General features: G+C 34.8%; 1 long non-coding RNA gene across 1 annotated transcript; it reads right to left on the minus strand.

Moving 5' to 3' along the window:
• Positions 1-5,039: 5,039 nt before the first annotated feature.
• LOC138697165 (uncharacterized) lies at positions 5,040-10,044 on the minus strand. Its single transcript, XR_011331547.1, has 3 exons — positions 9,810-10,044; positions 5,795-5,928; positions 5,040-5,438 (listed from the first exon to the last, which is right to left on the minus strand). It is a non-coding gene; the product is annotated as an uncharacterized lncRNA (long non-coding RNA).
• Positions 10,045-17,949: the final 7,905 nt, after the last annotated feature.

The raw sequence follows: 17,949 nt of genomic DNA on the forward strand, positions 1-17,949 counted from the left end.
TTAATCAATCACCAAAGCAACTCTAAAACGAATTTAAAAAAAAAAACCTGCAGTAACTAAAGTTGATGAATGAAACATGGCAGTGTTTGAATATGTTAGAAAATTTTTCCACCGTTCACCATATTCTTGGGGAGAAGTGTTAAATTAATTAGGGTGTTTTCACGCTAAAAAGACAACCTACATTTTCAGAAAGAACTCTCTGCATCATAATCTACAGTTAATTCCCGATTTACCACGAAAATCGTCTGTAGCTGCATTTAGATTGGCAACAGGACATGATTGTTTGGCCAAACACCTGCATAGAATTGGAATATATCAGTCCCCTAACTGCTCATTGTGCAATTCAAACCAAGAAATGGATTCGGAACACCTCAACATCTGTGCTTCAGTGGCTGACCATGATAATATCTTTGAAAAATATTGGAATGCAAGAGGTCAAATGACTTTATTGTCAAACGCCTGGCATTAGAAAACAACAACACATTTTCAGAATGGATATGTCACTTCTAAAATATGAAAATGTGGTCTCACATGAAACTTACCAATTGCAGAATATGACGTGAAGCCTACTTTGTCCTCCAGTGTCTCTTGTCTCGTTCGGATGATGTCTTTTGCACCAACGTCAAGCAGAAATCAATGAGTTCCATTTCCGACTGTATCTGTTGTCCATTCGTAAAATATCTTGATGGAATCGTTCTCCATGTCCGCCAGAGACATCTCCTATATTATCGTGAAAGGAATAAAAAAGTTACTCTGCAGAAAATGCAACTTCAAAGATAAGTTGTACCTCTTGTCATGAAAATAAGAAACTAAACCCTATTCAATAACATCTAATAGAACAATGCAGTCAGTATTGAAGCTGTGTAAGTGTTATAGTCCAGATCAGCTTACTTAATACCCTAAGGATAAAACCTAACCATTTCTCCACTATTACTGAATATGCTAGTGGATTATAGTGATTTTCTAGCTCTCAGGTTGAATTTTCTCCTACCAACTTCGTTTCGAATTTCGGGTACTGACAAATACAACTGGCAGTTATTTTCTGTTATGTTGGCAGCAATGATTTCGGTTTACAGTAAAGCAAACTGATGAAAATGAAAGTAAGTAAATACATTTTTAGGTTAGGTCTCATGAAACGTTAACTCTTTAACCAAAGCAATAAATGTCATGCTACCTGACAAAATTAATTGTAATATTAGATCATACTAATCCTAATTACCAACATAATATGCGAGAAGTCCAGGAGGAAAATATACTATTTCATAAATTAATTATTAAACCATTTAGGAAAACCCTTGCAACATAAAGATGAGATGTGGTAAATAAGCAATACATTGTTATTGTTAACACTATATTATTATTATTATTATTATTATTATTATTATTATTATTATTATTATTATTTTATTTGTTTTCAGTTTGTAGTATTATGATTTTATTCTCTTTGGTGATATCTGGAATTAGTTGGCAACACTGATGAGACGGCCAAATTAGACTTTTAGGAACTGCTCTTACGTGATCCTTACTATAGCATAAAACCATCGGTTATTACGTAAGAGCACAAACTGAAACTGAAACTCAAACCTCAAACTCAAACTAACACGTACCGTAAAGTGGGGTAAAGAGGATCACATGTGGTAAAGTGGATCATATGTGTATTGTTAGATAAGTCAGCGCCACATGGATCACACGTGCAAAGAAAACTATTTTTAGTGGCACTTATAGAAGAAAGGTTTTCTTTTCATGTGTGATCCATGTGGCGATGCCTTATCTAGGCAATACACATATGATCCACTTTACCACATGTGATCCTCTTTACCTCAGTTTACGGTAACACAAATAAGTGGCAAATGTAACATTCATATCTACATTTCAGCCGTTATTATTCTGATCTTACATTTGTAGCAAATACCTTATTATAATAATAACGGACAGATGTATACTAGCAGCATTGACGTGTGTGCGAAATATCGCGGACCTGACATCTAGCGGAGCGGTGTGGAATTATGTATACAAATACAAATATTAACATAGCGGAATCGGACTGTTTAAATAAAACATGAGGTACTTTTTAATTTTAGGTTATTTTACGACACTTCATCAACATCTTAGGTTATTTAGCGTCTGAATGAGATGAAGGTGATAATGCCGGTGAAACGAGTCCGGGGGTCAGCACCGATAGTTACTCATCATTTGCTCGTAATTGGTTGAGGGAAAACACCCCGGAAAAACCTCAACCAGGTAACTTGTCCCGAACGGGAATCGAACCCGGGCCACCTGGTTTCGCGGCCAGACGCGCTAACCGTTACTCCACAGGTTTGGACCGTGTGATACTAATGTGGGATAATATATGAGACACTTAAGCAATGTTGAATAGTATTTAATGTAATATTATTATTTTGTATGAAAGCTGGATATTATGAGAAATATTGCATACTTCGTATTACTTTCCGTAATTGATTGCTACATATTTTTTCTCTGCTTTAGTGAGACAATAGTAATATGCGTTACAAGAGAGGTATGTTGAAGTTTTCATGTTCGAAGAAAAGTTTGAAAACGCGAAACGTAGTTGAGCTTTTTTAATTTCCGAGAATTGAAAGAAAACATACCGCTCGTGTATTGTACATTATTTTGTGCGAAGATCGTTTATTACATACCTGAAAGAGGAATTTCTAATTAGTTGCAATAAAATCTCCATCTTGGTTTCTGTTCAATGACGACAAATTTGCAAAACAAAAATATATATCTTCAACATTGTTGCTTTAACATATTTTCTGTGTTTACTATACTCCAGCAGGCCGTGATATACGTCTGTCTTTTTTCCCCCAGTCTATGATGAGTCTGGAATCTTGCTGATTTTTTTACGGCTTCCTTAATGTTACTTGCATCACGAATGCAGTAACTTTATTGGAGTTGTAGAGTTTACTTAATTTTTTGCAAATATTTAAAGACAATAATTAACAGTGCAATTTAGGTGAAATTGCAGTGGTAAGTTTCCAATTTATAATTATTACTATATTGAACGTCTTTAAAAATAATATGTTAAAAGCCTGAAGCAGTAAAATCAATATGTCACTTCAGCGATAAGAAGAGGGAAATTGTTATGTGTGTTAGGTTGGGAATACTGAATGTGGAATTTTAGACTTTCCGCGGATTGGTTTTGTGCGGAAACCAAGCAAATACGCACGATCTCGCACAAAATTAATTCCGACATTAAGAATAATTTACAATAACGCATTATATAACCATTGCTGACAGCTGCGAAGATAAATTTTCTAGTAATATGATGCTTGTAATAATTAGTAAAGGCATGTGGACAACAATAAAACTTAATTTTATAAAACCTTTAAATTTCCAATACATTTTAACTTCTATACATTTATTAGGCCTAATTAAAAAATCGAGTTTTTATTATTCTATCAACACAGAGACGAAGGCATTAGACCTACTGAAGAATGTTGTTGACTCACGTTCTATGATCCCTGGGAAATCGAAAGTACGATTTAGAGCAGTTTGTAATGCTGTAATTGTAGCAGTTATAAACAGCACACATACACCCTGACATTTTAGTACTAATTAATATAACTATTTATTAGCCCAGTAAAAATCTACATTATAGTAGATTACAGCTTGCTTCGCTAGTTTCAGCACACCCTGCCGCCTAGGTAGCAGCACCTGCGCCGTTCGCGCGCAAAATTGCTAGCTGTCCGGTATTATTATAGTAAGGTATTTGCTATAGCTGCGTAAACTCCCTTCTTAATCAAAGTTATTTTGCCGCTAGGCGGCAGGCAGTACCCTCCGCTATTACAGTTCCAAAATCTTTGAAAAAGTAATGTATAAAAGATTATATCATCATCTAGAAAGATACAATATTTTAGTCCCAGAACAATTTGGATTTAGGAAAAATAAAGGCACGGAAAATGCAACATTTAGTTTAACTGACAAAATTCTGGAGGAAGTTAATAAAAAATTACAAGTCGAAGGGATTTTCTGCGATTTATCCAAAGCATTTGACTGTATAAATCATAAAATGCTACTAGATAAATTAGATTATTATGGAATTAAAGGTTTTGCACACCAATGATTTCACTCACATCTCACAGATAAGAAACCGAAAGTCGAAATCAATACAAATATGAAATCTGTCTCGACATGTGGAACTATTAATAATGGAATTCCTCAAGGATCAATATTAGTTCCCCTACTTTTTCTAATGTTCATAAATGATCTTGCCCTCCTAATAAAAGATGAAGGCCATCCCATATTATTTGCAGATGACACAAGTATAGTAATTGCAGCCAATAAATCCAACACATTCCAATCTTCAACAGAGGAAATTCTCTTCAAAATATGTGACTGATTCTCAGTCAATAAATTAATATTAAATTTAAAAAAAATAACATAATTCAATTTAAATCCTGTACAAATTCAACCTCGAAAATTTCTAGGGCAATAATTACAATATATCCCTATTAGAAACAACAACCACCAAATTTCTTGGCTTAAAAATCGATAATGTGTTAAATTGGAAAAATCATATTAAAGAAATTACCCCCAAACTAAATTCAGCATGTTTTACTGCTATATCTATGCAAAAGATAGTAAATATCGATACCTTAAAAACAATATAGAGTACTTTGCATACTTCCACTCGGTAATGAGTTTTGGAATAATATTCTGGGGAAATTCCACAGACAGTAACAGTATATTCCTATTACAAAAAAGAGTAATAAATTACAATAATAATAGGCGCCAAATCTAGAAAATCGTGTAGGACTATTTAAAAAAACTACAAATAATGCCCATGGCTTGTCAGTATATCTTTTCATTAATAATCTTCCTCGTATGTAATCGTGAAAACTTTGTAACTAATTCAACAATTCATAGCATAAACACACGTCAAAAAATGACTTCCATACTCCATCGGCAAGTCTATCGTGTCATCAAAAAGGAGTGCGTTATATGGCAATAAAAATTTTTAGTAGCCTCCCTATCGATATAAAAAATGAAACTCAAAACATAAGATTATTTAGGGCCAAATTAAAGAAGTGTCTAATTTCTCACGCCTTCTACTCTGTGGATGAATTCATGGAATTCAATAACGCTTTATGAAATTGATACTAAAACTATGTGGTGTACTAGCAGACTATATTGTAAATCTCGTCTGTATATATTTCATTTAGACTGTGGCTATAAATTAAGACTTTATAATAGTATTCAGTTTTTTGACTTGTTCCATATTCTAGCTGTGAAGCAACGTATGAATGCCATGGAATGTTAATAAATACAATACAATAAATACAATACAACCGTTATCAAGGTCCGTCGATGCCGCTGTCGAACAGCTGTTAGTCAGGTCCTCTCATCCCATTCCACCGATGTATAAGTATTTATCCGCCATCTTTGCTCCATCGGTTGCTGTTGTCAAGCAGGACATTCTGCGAAAGTTAATGTTTTATTAATACATAAATACCTGTATGAAGTGATATATATATATATGTAATTTATAAAAGCTATCGAATTTTAGCGTATTTCAAATGTTATGTCTCGTATAATGTTACTACTACCGGTCAAGGATCTAGTCACTTTTCACTTAAAAAGCACACAAAAAAGTGTCAAAATGGTCATTTAAACATGAAAATAATAAAAGGACAGTTTTAATACCCAAACATGGAGAAGCTAATAGCATATAGGCCTACTTGCTTACAACGTAAAGGTCATTATAATATGAAAGAAATAACCAAGTAGGCCTTATAAAATCTGTGAACAAGTGCGGTAGCTCAGTCTATTGTACCTTGAAACTCTTATTCGAAAGGTCCTGTGTTGAAATTCCGGGCCGACTACCTGCCTGGGTTTTCCACGGTTTGCCTCCGTCCGGGTAGAGACAGGTCCCTCAATACACCAATTTCTTCTACATTAAGAAGTACACTGCTTGAAAAGAACAGGAGATTTAATAAATATTTCAAACATATCCAGAGTAATATTAATAGATTGTAATTAAAAATATGAATCCTGCTACACACAAGAAACGGGAGAAAGAAACGTAGGTTACTTCAAACATTGAAAATAACCTCAAAATTGTAGTACATCACTCTAAAATCACTCAAACATCTTCTTTTCTTGTATACCTAACCAATGATTTTCTCTGGCATTTTCACATGAAACCATCACGTAATCATTATGTTGTATTACACGGGAAACCACTCCTTTCTTCGGTCCAGGGTAAATCTATTTCTGTACTTAATCTACGAACAAGTGTACATGCAAAGCATACTAAAAGCCTGAATAAACCAAATGTAGCCTGTCACAGGTCTTCGACCTTACGAAAACTCGCTTATTTATTTTTTTCAGATATATGTATATTTGTAAAGTTATGCCCTCTTTGAGTTTCATTTCATAATGATGTAATGCAACACAAATCAGACATCAGTCCCGTGTGTGGTATGTAGCGATATGAAAGATTCAATGTAAACATTAGATTTTAAAACTGCGTGAGATAAAATTTAAAATGAATATAATATTCCTGTCTGTACACTTCAAATCAACTTTACAAAATAGCCTGAATAGCCAAGATCTTTGATTGGAAATTTAATGTTAGCTTATCTTGTTACAAATGTTGTTGTTGTTTTCTAATGCCAGGCGTTTGACAATAAAGTCTTTTGACCTCTTGCATTCCAATATTTTTCAAAGATGTTATCGTGGCCAGCCACTGAAGCACAGATTTTGAGGTGTTCCGAATCCATTTCTTTGTTTGAGTTGCACAATGGGCAGTTAGGGGACTGATATATTCCAATTCTATGCAGGTGTTTGGCCGAACAATCATGGCCTGTTGCCAATCTAAATGCAGCTACAGACGATTTTCGTGGTAAATTGGGAATTAACAGTGGATTTTGATGCAGAGAGTTCCATTTTTTCCCTTGAGATTGTGTTATCAAATTTTGTTTGTTGAAGTCTAAGTATGTAGATTTAATAAATCTTTTCACAGAGTAATACGTAGATTTAGTAACAGGTCTGTAAGTAGCAGTGCTGCCCTTCTTTGCTAAAGCATCCGCATTCTCGTTTCCCAGGATTCCACAATGGGATGGTATCCATTGGAATACAATTCTTTTATTGAGTGATATTAATTGAGGGAGCATTTTAGTTATTTCTGCTGTTTGAGACGAAGGTGTGTGTTTAGAGACTATTGATAGAATAGCTGCTTTGGAGTCTGACAATATAACCGCATTCTTAAATTTATTGATGTGGCATAGAAGATTCCTGAGACTTTCACTTATTGCAATGAATTCTCCATCAAAACTTGTTGTTCCATATCCAAGAGATCTATAAAGTGAGAAGAGACAGCACGTAACACCTGCACCGGCACCTTGTTCTCTGGAGATCAAGGATCCGTCGGTATATAAATGGAGACAGTTTTGTGGAGGGTACCTAATATTAATTGTCTCTATAGACAATTGTGTCAGTATTTCAGTGTTTACTTCTGATTTCAGTATTTCTTCTGTTAAATTTAGATTATATTCTATATTTAATAGAGTTAAAGGGTTTCATTTAATTTGTAAGTTTTCTTTTAAATTCGGGATATTGATTTTCTGTTTTAATTCTTGAACAATGGATATGAAATTTTTTTGAGTTTTCAATCTACAGAGAGGACTGTATGAATGCCAGTTGTTTCCTGGTAATCTGAAAAGTTTTTCATATTGAATCAGTGCTTTTTCTTCTATTGTCATTTTGATACTGTTAATATTAGTGAGGAATCTCATAGAATCTATTGGAGTTTTGTTACAAATGTCGCGCAGTATATCCTCCTCATCTTCAATATCAATTGCTATACACTTAAAATTTTCTTCTCATACTTTGTTTCTAGCTCTAATCAAGTTAATAAAGATGAAAAATAGGTAAAGAAATATGTCTTTGTTTGTTTCAGCATAACTTCAAACACACCTAAATGGAATTCCAGAAAACTCAATATTTAAATCAAGGATAAAGGGGATTGAGTAGTATGATACAAGCTATATTAACAATGTAAAGGATAGTAGGAGTTCAGAGAAAGTTAAAAACATAAATTTGCTATATCTTCATTAATATTGGTCTTCTTCAGCATCACGGTTTAGGCCGCAAGGCTTGTTCTGATTTTAGAGGGTTATGTCATTTATTCATCGTGTTTTAGGTCGTGATACTAATACTGTATATATTGACTGTTAATATTGTGATTCCTCTAACTATGACAGGGAGTGAGCGAATGTTATACGTATATATACATGTCTATTTGTCAGAGATATGTGTAAACCGTGAAATCATATTTTACTATGTACCATTTGAGGTCATGCCTTATTTGTGTTACTTACGAGGTTCCAACCAATCTTTGACTGCTGACTTTACATTGACTACTATTTATTTTAAGACTATATTTTGTAATACGTTTTCTCATATTGCATGAAAGACAACTTGAGTTAGCTTCCCCTGCTCAAAATTTCATGCTACGCCACTGCTGCCTATAGTCAATAAACAACTGATGTTTACTAATAATGAATTCCTAACATTCCTCCAGTGCACATCTTATCGAAAATATCTGGTAGTATTGCGTCCTGAATCTTTCAAATGTTATATTTGTAAGGGAAGGGATTTGGCAAAAACACTGCATTAGAATATCAGTATACAGTATCAATCGATTTTTATGTTGAAAATATTTGTGGCTACAACTAACTCGACGTGTTTATTACTATATACTTCTCACATACGTCAGCGAAGCAAAGAAAATAATGCCTTCTTTGGTGTAGCTTTTCTGGAGAATTGAAAAAAAATGCCTGCGTCTTCTGTTTGTAGTTGAAGGAGGCGAAATTTTGTGACTATATTACTTTTGCATTTCTTATACAACTAATGAAGAGCAACAAAATAATAATAATAATAATAATAATAATAATAATAATAATAATATTGGCCCACAGCATATCCCATCTATTTTACAATGGGGTTAGGTTAGGTTAGACCCACCTTTTTCTCAACCAAGACCTCTTCAAGTGATATCTCTATCCAATGCTTTTGCTTCAATAAAGTCTCATTTTACAAACCTATGGATCAACAATTGGCTCTCTTCTGACAAAGGAAAAAGTTTACAGTCTGTACGAAAGAAACCAAATGACCTGGAAATGTACAGAAACTTGCCCAGACATTTTCAAACATTTTTAACAAGCGCCAGAACAGGTCACATTGTCACTCAATTGTACCTACACCGATTTCACATTTCTGATAATCCTACTTGTCTGTGGTGTAATAATGATGATGAAGATCTGGAACACATTCTTCTATACTGTCCATCCATAAACCACAAAAGAAGTAAATTAAAATCATCAGTACCGGTAGCAGTTGCAGAAGACACAGCCCTGCAGTATATACCGACTACACCCACCTCTGGCTACTAGCAATAGGCATCTATAATGAACACCGATCAAAATACCCCTCATTTCTCTTGAAAAACAACAACTGAATAGACTACAGTGGACTATAGTGGACTTTACGTTGTCAGCAAACAGCTGGATATATTAAGAAGATTGATTGATAATATATTTGCACATTTTCTAATCTAAATAATGTTAAAATGTAGAGGGGAGCTTACAATATGCCGAATTCTTAGGTTATCGTTTGCATGCAAGTAGGCTAGATATTTCGGCCGAATATAAAATTATGCAATTTTTTAATAATTTATTGATCAATCAGCGCATTTAGCGCAATACAGATTAAAATGCAAATTTAAAACTTAGTGCCAAAACGCTTAAATTCATATTCTTATAATTATTACATATTTACTGGCTTACCTCGCAAAGTCGTGAATAATCCGTTGGTTTCCAGGGAACTCTTCGTCAATTTTGAAGCCACTTTTTTCTTCTTTCCACATCTTTTGCAAAGACGAACAATCTGAAACCTTTATTGGAACGTCTTGAGCAATTTGGGGCTGCACATCCAGGCATTTTGAAAACTTATTTTATGAAACATATAAATCATAACACAAAATCTTTCTACAACCCAATGTAAACAAACCGAACAGATGGAGCAAATATGGCGGCGTGCGAAAACCTGACATATCGACGGACCTTGACCGCTATCAAGGTCGATAGATATCGCTGTCGAACAGCTGTTAGTCAGGTCCTCTCATCGACTTCTTCTTCTTATTCTGTTTATTTCAGGACGCTTCTGACATCGAAGGCCTTCCAGCGTCAGTATCCAGTAGGATATAATCGCATAGTAGAATAACCGCAGGCCGTGTTATCTTCTATTAGTTATGTTTGCAACTCGCTTACATAGGCTTCACTCTGCTTGAGTATCTTTGGTTATATTTATTATGTAATCTTTACTTTGCATTTTGTGCGTAATTAAATGAGTTGGTCAGTGACAGGTTTATTTTTTGGTGCTCGGAGTTATTTACCAAAATTTACATATAATTTTTTTAAACAATTATCAATATAATCTTTTTTGAAATTCAAAAAATCATCTCGCAAATTCTTAAAGATTCCCTGCAGATTATACAGTTTCATTTATACCACTCAGAAGACCTTAATTAAGGATATGCTAATTTTAAATAAAACTTTTATTTATAAGTATAATTTTTATAGTCATCTTCTAAGATTTTATTTTATAATTGATAATCAATGGTGCTTAATTATTACATTTTATTTTTATAACAATATTCATATTTAATTGATTATATTTGTTTGCTATTAATTTCCGGATCCTCGTGGTCATCCTTAATTAAGGCCGGACGAATTATTTCTCTCTCTCTCTCTCTCTCTCTCTCTTCGGTAAATAAAGGAGATATGCCATAGATATCGGAAGTGGAATATTTCTTCTCATGAGGTCCTGGAAAAATGTATCATTGTTATGTTTGTTTAATGAACATCCTAAAATTATAATATGTTCTAAGTCTACATATGCGAGGCAGTTACAATAGGGGTTGTCTCTCTTCTGAAATTTATATAATAAAGCCGGTGTTATAAAAGTTTTTGTACGTAATTGTATGAGTAGAGTTGTTATTCTTCTGTCATAATGTCTACTGCGAAATCAGGGTTTGCATGAAATAGCCGGATGAATTTGATAGTAATAATCCGTCCCTCTGTTACCATTTTCCCATTATTGTGTTCGTAATTTATGTATATGTTCTTTATATCGGTGCAAATAGTCGATAATAGGTAAAGCTATATTACGTATGGGTAGAAGATTGTCTTGAGCAGCATCTTTCGCCATTCTATCAGCAGTTTCATTGCCTATGATACTCGTCTTTCTATGAGCCGGAATCCATGCAATATGGATATTTTCTTTGTGAAACTTGGAAAAAAAGGTATCTTGTATTGGCAATATACCAGTTTTCATTTACGTGTAATGTTTGTTTCATTAAGGCCTGTATAGAACTAAGCGAGTCGGAACAAATGACCACGTTATTTAATTGTTTGTTTTTAATTTCCAGAAGAGCTTGTCTGATGGCAAAGGTTTCAGCAGTGAAGATAGTAGTATCATGTGGTAGTTTGATTTTTTGTTGTATGTTATAATCCGGATTATAGACTGCAGCTCCTATGTGGTTTAGATGATTTTTGGATCCATCAGTAAATATGAAAGTTATGTTCGGGAGAGATGTATCTCTATTTAGGTGATCCATTAACTCCTGTAAAATATTGGAATCTGGTAATATCCCGGTATAAAGTCTCGATATTCTATAATATTGTATATTATGTTGAAACATGTATTTAGTAGGCATCGGTAACTTAATGAAATCTTTATGTTGAAAATTACAATTACAAGATTTTTTACAAGATTTTTATTGCAAGCAAAAATTACGTACAAAAATTTTACAATACTATTGTAATACTCGTATACGAATATTCTTCAAAATTCGAAATTGATTACAAATCTCATAGTCAAATAGTCTACATATTACAAATTATTGTATAAATACAATGTAATTGGCTCACACCTGAAAAAGCAAGATGCTTGAGGTCGGGTGTGACCAATAATGAAAACTGGAAGAAAAAAAAATAATAATAATAAAATAATAATAATATAATAATAATAATAATAATAATAATAATAATAATAATAATAATAATCTGATTAAAACTGTTAAATAATAATTGCACATAAAGTTTAAAAAGAATAAGAAAAAAAAACAAAAACAAACAAACAAAACGGTACCATAGCCTATACATAAACATACTAAGTTAAGAATACAACATTATTAAAGTGACAGAAAATAAACAAATAAAAAATAAGAATAGTGAAATCCATCGCTAACTTTGTGAAGTTTATGGCCCAGACGTAATGAGAAGGTGGTGTAAGACAATGGTGTCGTATGTTCAAAAATGGACGAACCAATGTCCATGATGGAGAGAGAAGTGGTCGACCGAGTATCGTGAATGCAGATCTGATTCGTTTGATTGACAAAAGGGTTAGAGCAAACCGCAGGTTCACCATGTCGGAGCTTAGTGAGGATTTTCCACAGATTAGTCGTACTCTTCTGTACAAAGTGATTACCGAAGATTTGGGCTACCGGAAACTTTCTGATAGATGGGTGCCTAAACTCCTTTCTGAGGAACAAAAGGCTCAGCGGATGGGAGCAGCACTGTCCTTTCTTGAGCGTTACGAAAGAGAAGGTGATAATTTTCTCGATCAGATTGTGACAGGAGATGAGACTTGGGTGCGGTATGTGAATGCAGAAACAAAGCTTCAATCAATGCAGTGGGGCCATACTCACTCCCCGAAAAAACCCACAAAGTGTCGTCAAACACTTTCCACGAGGAAACTCATGGCAACTGTCTTCTGCGAGAGGAAAGGAATTTTGCTAGTGGAGTTCTTGGAGAGGAATGCCACAATTAACGCTGAGTGTTACTGTAACACACTAACAAACTTGAAGAGGGCCATTCAAAACAAACGTCGTGGCATGTTGAGCTCTGGGGTGATTTTCCTGGATGACAACGCCCGGCCGCGTACAGCGCGTCGTAGTGCGACCAAACTGCAAGAGTTAAACTGGGAAGTATTGGATCACCCTCCCTAGAGCCCAGATTTGGCGCCTAGCGATTACCATCTCTTCATGCACATGAAGACGTGGCTTGGCTCGAAGCGCTTTGACGATGACGAAGAGTTGAAAACCAGCGTCGTAGATTGACTTCAGTCGCAGGCGGCCGAATTCTACGATTGCGGAATTTCAAAGCTTTTCAAACACTACGATAAGTGTCTCAATGTGACTAGAACCTATGTGGAAAAATAAACTACAGTGTATACTTTCAAACGTATTGTAACCCAATTCTGTAACGTCATTCGCAGGTTTGTAAAAAATAAACGGAAGTTACTTTATGAATAGCCCTCGTATCTTCAAATATATTTTATATGTAATTTTATGGAGGAAACATCCGTAGTCGATTTTAGATTCAATTAAATTATTATATAATAGTAATAGAGATTGGTGACGTGCTCCCCACCATTTTCTTGATATATATTTTATTATCAGTACACACTGTAAGACTTTCATCTCAGTATATAAAATATGGAATCTCCAGTTCAGTCTTGTATCAAAAATCATTCCCAAGAATTTATAGTTTGCAACTTGTTGTATCCGTTTATTGTCTATTAATATACTGGGAATATATGATGTCTTTCTTCTTCTAGAAAATCTAAGATTAGCAGTTTTATCCGTGTTCATTTGCAAATTTCGTTTTTGAGGCCATGTTTTGCCCAGTAGAATAGCAGCTTGTAGTGGATTTACATTTGTGTAAGTTGTAGTATGCTTTTTGTATATTACAATATCGTCTGCAAATTGTAAAATACGAGCATGTGGGAGTATTTGCTGTTCTAAATTTTTGATATACAGAATATTTAGTAGTTGGCTTAAAGAACTTCCCTGGGGTAAACCAGCAGATGTAGTTCGCATTGTTGAATGCTGTTGTTGATATTTAATAGCAATTTCTCTGTTAGTAATTAAATTTATAATACTTGTTAATATATATCCATTTATATTGTTTGTTATTAAGTCGTTGATTAATATGGTGATATTTACTGAATCAAAGTCTTTGTGAATATCAATAAAGGCTGCTTCCACCATAGAATCCTCAAAGAATGCCAGTAGAATGTCCACAGTAAAAATAGTTAGATTATCATATGAGCTATAACCAGGACGAAATCCATATTCTGTTCTGGGCCAAATGTTATTTCTTTCCATATTACGCAATATTCTTTGTGTGATGATTTTTTCAAAGATTTTTCTACAGCAAGATGTAAGAGCTATCGGTGTGTAGTTTTGTGGTTTGCCTAGAAGTTTATTCGGCTTTAGTATGGGTATAACTGTAAAACTTTTCCATTCCTTCGGAATATTCCCTGACATGAAGATGTAATTGAAACTGGTAAGTAGTAAGTTTTTTGCTACTATCGGTAGGTTGTGGATCATAGCATATGTGATATTATCAGCTCCTGGACTGGATTTAGTGGAATGCATTGGTAAATTGGCCGATAATTCAGTAAGGGTGATAGGTTGATTGATGTCAGAATTGTTGGATGCAGGTATCTGGTCTGACCATTATGGGGCCACAAAGTCCGGCGCGAGTATCTTCAGAAAATCTTCTATCCAAGTTGTATCTGGGTTTTCATTATTAGCGGGAGCTGTTTTCCTAGTGTACCAATTAATATTTTGCCATATAGAAGATATATTGGACGTTCTGTTCAAGTTATTACAGTAAGTAATCCAAGAATTCCTTTTAGCGTTCTTTATAAATCGTTTTGCTTGAGCAGCCTTATTTTTAACCTGATGTAGTTGTCCGGCGTCATATTCTTTTTATATTTGTGAAGAGCTAATCGTTTCATAGCTATTGCTATTGAGCACATTGTATCCCACCAATTGGGTCTAAATGTATTATATGAGATAGAACGAATTTTAAAAGGCTGGAATGTGTCCAGATATTTGATGATAATATTTGTCAGGTAATTTTAATATAGGTTAGGATCATTGCCGATAGGGTAGGTATGGATATAATCTTCAATGTAATGCAGCAAATAGGGTCCAGTTAATATTTTTGATTCTCATTCTATATGTAAACTGTATCGATGTTACAGTATATTCACTTGTTCCCAATTAATGATAATAGGAAAGTGGTCACTATGTAATAGGATCATCGTTTCAAAACGTATTAAGTCCACCAGTGGACGAAATTAAATTTGTTACTTTCTATTTATTTATCTTTCATGCTGTGAAGTCTGATGGTTCCAAGTCGTCATATTTGTAAACTGTGAAACAAGTATTTAAAATGGTTTTGTGTAGTGTTTTGAAAACTTGTCCGGTTTACGGGGAATTCAGTTTTTCGTCATTTGTGTAAAAAAAAATTGTAAGTTGGACATAATACGATTTGAAACGATGCTCCATTGTCTGGGAGTATTGTCCATGAGAGTAATGGTCTAATATCGCTGGAACATAAAGTAAGATCAGGTGCAGTTGGTTGTTGATGAGGTGGATTGAGTCTTGTAGTTTGACCAGTGTTTAAACATATAATCATATAATATTTCGCCTTCTCTTGTAGTATATGGTGATCCCCAGGATGTATGGTGAATGTTGAAATCTCCGAGAATTATGAAGGGTGCCGAAATATAACTAAGAAGGTTAGTCCAAAATTGTCTGATTGTTCGGTATGCCGGTGGAATGTATATGCCTACGGATAATAATAAATTGTATTTTCTTAAGTTGATTATTTTGTGATATTTTTACAGTATTGTGACAGCGACGTGAGATTCGAACTCACGACCAGCGTCCCGCAAGAGAGAAGATCGCGCGGAGCACTTGGGATGGCGCGCGGCGAAGAGGGGAAAGGGCCAACGCGGCGAGAGAGTGGAGCGAGAGTGCGCGCGCATCTGGTGCTGGTACAGAGGAGAGGGCTCTGGCTTTTTCTGGAGTGCCATCTCTAGAGACGCGTGGAACCTTCGAGGCTACGTCGCTGTGGTTATAAATTACGGACGCGAAGGAACGACAGCAGTTTTCAGTTATTCAGTCAGTGAGTAAGCCAGAGCAAGCAAGCCAGTCAAGCCAACCGGAGTTCGACTCGAGTGTGCGTCCGCATCTGCGTCAGCATCCGAAGGCCTGAGTTCGAGTGCAGTGGACAGCAGTTGGAGGGACCCGAGTTCGAGTACAGTGAACTGTCTCTGAAGATCTGTGGTTCGAGATACTGTGGACTCGAGTGACTGAGATAGAAGAACTGTGAACTGAGAACTGATAGTTCTGATTTGTAAATAGTGCTTTGTAAATATTAGTTAAGATTAACAGTTCATTGTTGTTCGTACTAGTCCAAGTAAATTGTCATTGTCGTCGGTGGAGTGCTATAACGAATACTGTGTTGAGTGAAAATCCAATTGTTGACGAGAGCGTTTAAGGCGAATTGTAGAAAGGAATTATTGTTGTGACGAATAAATTACATTGTTGTTACTAATAAAATTCACAGTATGATACCTCAAACCCTTTTTTATTAGTATAGCCAGCCCTCCTTTACCGTCCATCCTGTCATTCCTGATAGTGTCATATGTCGACAGATTTAGCCTTTTATCTGGCGTTAACCAAGTTTCTAATATTATCGCAATATTGATGTGATTATTCAATAAAAATTGATGAAATTCTAATGCTTTATTAGTAATGCTGCGCGCATTCCTTTGGACAATTTTCATGGTTTGCTGTACTGAACCTGCTGTTCTATTTTCAGCTCTTTCAAAGAACAACTCAATATTTTTTCTTACTTTGAATTCGTTTCCAAATAACATAAACCTGGTTCCTATGTTTATGGCGTCGATTTTGTGGATTCCATATGACAGATTCTCCCTCGTACAGATCCAAAAACTCAATAATCACTTCATTATTCCACACCATAATGAACTACCTGAAACTGCGAAACTATTTGAAAACTTCGGAATATGTATGATAAGACTTTCTTGTGTTAAATTTTAACGTACCTTGTTTACATGTTTCGACCTATTTATGGGTCATCTTCAGAACTGGTCGTTGTTGGTCTTGGCGCCTCTTGTTGTTTCCTGTGAGGGTGCGTTCGTAGTGTAAAGTCAAAGAGTGTATGTGTTTTGAAATTGAAATGTGTGTTGAGAATATCGTTGGGGTGTGTTTTCGTGTGTCTGTATATTTCATATTGTTCTAGTGTGTTGAGTTTCTGGCTTTTTGGTTGGATGTGCAGTATGTCCATGTCTGTGTTGATGTCTCTGTAGGTGTGGTTGGCATTAGTGATGTATTCTGCATGTGTGGAGGTGTTTTGTAATTTTGTTATGGCTGTGATGTGTTCTTTGTAACGTGTTTGAAATGATCTGACTGTCTGTCCTATGTAGAAGTTCTTGCAGGTGTTACATTTGAGTTTGTATACGCCTGTGTGGTTGTATTTGTTTGTTTGTGTTGTTTGTGTGTTGAGATGTTTTTGTAGAGTGTTATTTGTTCTGTATGCGATGTTGTAGTTTAATTTCTTGAATGAGGTTGCAATTTTATGTGTGTTTTGTTTTCGTATGTTAGTGTGATGTATTTTTTGTGTTCTTGTGTTTGTGTTGTATTCTTCTGTTTTTTGTGGTTATGTTTTGTCTTACGTATTATGTTGGGGTTGTATCCGTTTTGTTGTGCTATGTATTTGATTGTGTTTAGTTCTTCGTTGTAATCTTGTTGGTTCATTGGTAGTAGTCTGTGTACCATTGTTCGGAATGCAGCTTGTTTGTGTTGTGTGGGGTGGGTACGTTAAAATTTAACACAAGAAAGTCTTATCATACATATTCCGAAGTGATACAGTGTTAAAAGTTGCGTAATCAAGATGTATACTTAAAAACTGTGATGTGAAAACTGCTCAACCACATTTGAATTCACCAGATTCAAAAGCCCCTAAATATCATTTTGTTCATAATTGAGTTATGCCCACATATTGCTTCCAAAGAATGAATTCTAATGATTTATATAAT

This window comes from Periplaneta americana, chromosome 3 (assembly GCF_040183065.1).
Source record: "Periplaneta americana isolate PAMFEO1 chromosome 3, P.americana_PAMFEO1_priV1, whole genome shotgun sequence".
Lineage (NCBI taxonomy): Eukaryota > Metazoa > Arthropoda > Insecta > Blattodea > Blattidae > Periplaneta > Periplaneta americana.